Below are 4723 nucleotides of genomic sequence, written 5' to 3'. Positions count from 1 at the left end.
AAAAAATGAAAATATCATTGAACCCAAACTAATACTAATTAAATTAACTTATTTCTGAAAACAGACAATGAAAATTTAAAAAAAAGTGTTTTCTATTCAGTTAGTATTTCTTTACATAATTGCATAATATATAAATGCATAATTGCATAATTATATAATTACATAATTACATAATGGCTAAATAGCATTGATTAAATAGATCAAACCCCGAGGAATAAAAACCATAGTAATGTCGAAATTTACAAATATGAAGTTTATCTGGAAAAACAAAACAAAGCCAACCAAACAAACAAAAAAAAAAAAACGACAAAAATTTAAAAAAGAAAAAGAAAACAATTAACTAATGAATAACTCTTGATGATATTTGATACAGGCGCAGACGTGGTTAAGTGGTAAGAAACTTGTTTCCCAGTAACACGGTTCTAAGTTCAGTCTTTGTCTTAATCCAGTCCTTGTCTTAATCCAGTCCTTGTCTTAATCCAGTCCTTATCTTAACTCTATTTATTCTGTCAGTGTCACTTGACAAACCGCTGAGTTGCGATGTTATGAAGATACCAACAGAGACAAACACGAACCCAAAGACACACACACGCATATACACATACACATGTATCTCTATCTATCTATCTATCTATCTATCTATCTATCTATCTATCTATCTATCTATCTATCTATCTATCTATGCATGCATGCATGCACGCACACACACACATACACACACGATAGGCTTTGTATAGTTTCTGTCTATGAAATTTCCTTACAAGGTGCCGCGCAGCAGGGCTGAAACCGGAAGGAGGTGGTTGGAAAGCAGCATTGTAAACCACGCAACTGCATTGTTTGAAAAAAAATTAATACTTCTAACAGGTCAAGCTATAACTCTGATACACACTCGGTAAGTCGGTAGCTATTGTGCAGTTCCGGCCACATCAGTCCTGACCGAGAAGAAGTAATATAAATCGAAGCATTTCAGCTTTGACCACGCTGCGTTTTTTTCAAGATGTGTTAAGCATGATTTAAGGGAAATTTGGCTGCAATATTTAGCAAGTGGAAAACCACGTAGACGCTCACTCGTTTCAATAGAAGTTGTTTTGTTGGTCGAGGTCAACGAACACAAAGTCAATATATGTTGAAAGTTGTTCCAGCGATAAAAATCTAATCTTTTATTCATGTTTTTCAGAACTACATTATCTTATGTGCTGAGTAGTCTGTTATTTGAAGGCAATTTAGCTGTTCTTTATACCAAGTCGAGCTACCGAATAGACGGTTTCTTTTTAACTCAGTATCATTAAGAACAAAGCCAGTGAAGTCGACGTCTATTAATTTTGTCAATGACGCTTTTCATTTGTGTTCTGACCACGCTCCTCCATCGCTTAGCTCAAATTTCTTGTTAAGGGATACAGTAGATTGTTGCAATACTTGTAGTTTTTGTTTGTGACAAATATAATGTAAAAGAACAGATGAGTGAGAAAGAGACGACAGAGAAGGTTTGCAGCTCACCTCTAGTTATATAACAGATGTGAATATAAAGATTTTTAAAGGTTCCAAATGATTACTTTAGATTTTGAGTTGTTAACGTCAAAACATTGTAGAAAAAAAACAAAACAAAACAAAGCAAAAAGAACAGATACCACTGAATTGTAAATCATTATTATAGGCGTTATCTATTATAAGCTGGTTTTGAAGATAACTGAACAACTGTGAAAATGATGTTATGTATCGAACGATAAAGAGTTCCGTCTCTAGAAAGGAGTGAACCGATAGATGTCTGTATTAAGATTATGGCTTAACACTATCTTAGTCTTCTAAATCAGGCACTAAAATAATTTCAGAACTATTTAATCAGTAATTTCGCGTTAAAATAACTTTATCCACAGGCAAAGATATTTAACTTCTTACACGTTACATTCAAATTAAACGCAGTTAAGTATTCGTGTGAACGAGGATTCTTGTCTTTTAGCTTGTTAAAGTATATTTACAGAGAATTTATAATCAAGTTTAGCTGCCCTTTATTATAACAAAATACCAAGAACAAGCGTTCATCAACAGAAAATCTATTACACTCATAACTTCCAGGCATTCCTAACAACTAGAGATGTCTGAAAATAGTTTTATCTATCTAATCTAGCTAAACGTTTCTTGGGCTTCATTAGTAACTATTTCTCTTCAAGCCACCATTATAGATAATTATTCAATAAGACATTGAAATTAAATTATAGTTCTACATCAAACATGAAAATTATAATTACAATAAACACCGCCAAACCAATAGAGATAAACTGTTCTTGCAAAAACAAAGAGGTATGCTCTCACATTTAGGTCCACAACACTGAAGCAAATATCTACGAAGCCGAGCTCATCACCGAACTAAATCTAGATGAGAGCGACAAATATTATATTGGAATGACAGAAGGTACTTCAAATATCGCTCGCTATTTCAGTTACATCTCTTCAGAAAATAGAGAAGAGAATTCTCATCCGTTTATGTTGATATATTTGGTGACTGAAAAACTGTGGAATTCATTTCGGCATCCACTGAAAAATTCAGGAACGATGCAGGTTTTAGACCTTAAACGGATTTTCAGTTTCTTTAATCTAAGAAATTTAAGATAAGAGAAAAGAAAAAAAACTTAAATCAGATCTAATATTTTCAATAAATGTAGCCATTTAAGAAAATCACTTCCTGGAAAATAGAAATACACAAGCTTACTCGAAACCTATACACAGAGACACACCCACACACACACATATATATATTTGGTGAGATGTGACTATTATCGTAAATAACAGACTATCATAATTAAAGAACAACAAAAATCATCAAATCACATTGTAAGCGTTGGTAGAATCGCCCCAAACATTAACCGTGATGTAAAGAGTTTCATTTATTTGTTTGTTTGTATTCGTCAATCGAAGTGAAAAGACGTATGAGAGACGAAGAGGAGAAAGAGGCGGAACAGGTGGGAGAATAGAGAGAGGCTGTATATTTTGATTTTGTGAGCTTATATATAAATATATATATATATGTATATATATATATATATATATATATATATATATATATATATATATATATATATATATATATATATATATATATACATACACACATATATATATACGTACATATATGCACATATGTATGTACGTATACATCTATCTATCTATCTATCTATCTATATGTATATTTATATATATATATATATATATATATATAAATATGCATACACACATAGACATTCATACACACACGTATACGTACGTACAGACACAGAGACAGACAAACACACACACATACACGAACAGACAAACACACGCACACACATTCTGGTGGTCATTAGTATTGCAAGGTATTTATATTAGAAAGGTGTTTGAAGAAAGATTGTGAAAATGTGAATAAATTTTACCTTTTGTATTCCTGTGATGTAATACTTGAAAAAAAGAGATATCTTTCAGATATCGCCGACTAATGATGATTAAATTTTGCTAATGAAAGCCTAATACATACATACATACAAACATACATACATACACATATACACACACACGCACACACACACGCACACACACACACAAAGATGCTAAATGTTCGAAATCCCCGCCACTGCCACCACAACCACAGCCAACGCTGTCGCTGCCATCACTGCGTCGAATTTGCCAACGCCCCCGCTCCGCGCCTTGTGCAACGTTTTCAGAATAAAATGTAAATAATAGAAATAAAATGCAAATAACAGAAAGTTTTAAAATCGAAGAAAATATTTTTATAAACTGATTTCGATCAAGTAAATATTATAATGATGATGATGATAATGATAATAATAACAATAATAATAATTATTATTATTAATAATAATAATAATCTTTTCTACTCTAGGCACAAGGCCGAAATTTTTTTGGGAGGGGGCCAGTCGATTAGATCGACTCCAGTACGCAACGGGTACTCAATTTATCGATCCCGAAATGATGAAAGGCAAAGTCGACCGCGTCGGAATTTGAACTCAGAACGTAATTATTTACATTATTTACATTGGACGGATATTTGTCCTCATCTTGTTTGTTGTTAACACAACGTTTCGGCTGATATACCCTCCAGGGTATATCAGCCGAAACGTTGTGTTAACAACAAACAAGATGAGGACAAATATCCGTCAAATGTAAATAATGTAAATAATTCCTCATCTCTTAAATATAGAACTGTGTCAGAACGTAACGGCAGACGAAATACCGCGAAGCATTTCGCCCGGCGTGCTAACGTATCTACCAGCTCGCCGTCTTCATAATAATAATGATAATAATAATGATAATAATAAGAAGAAGAATTGTTATTAAAGCGGTGAGCTGGCAGAATCGTTAGCGTGCTGAACGAAATGTTTTACGGTATTTAGCAACGTTGGTACGTTCTGAGAGCGTACGTTGGTACTTTCTGTTGGTATGGTGGTACGTTCTTTGAGAGCAGTCGAGTTTAAATCAAATATTTTCATTTTAAAAATTATCTCCGGCTAATCGTTGAGAGGACATTGGTGTTGCCTTGGTGGAGGTTTGTGCTCTCTGAGCACTCTTGTTATTGTTATTGTCATCATCACCTTTGAACATTGCTATTTATCGATATATTTCTTTGTTCCTTCACTTCAAATTTCGTCCTCAGGTGTTAAAACTGCAGATGTTAAAATTGAGCACCATCACTGAAATTAAGATATATATATATATATATATATATATTTATATA

The sequence above is a fragment of the Octopus bimaculoides genome, chromosome 18, assembly GCF_001194135.2.
Source record: "Octopus bimaculoides isolate UCB-OBI-ISO-001 chromosome 18, ASM119413v2, whole genome shotgun sequence".
In the NCBI taxonomy this organism is placed as follows: domain Eukaryota; kingdom Metazoa; phylum Mollusca; class Cephalopoda; order Octopoda; family Octopodidae; genus Octopus; species Octopus bimaculoides.
This window is presented reverse-complemented; position numbering follows the sequence as displayed.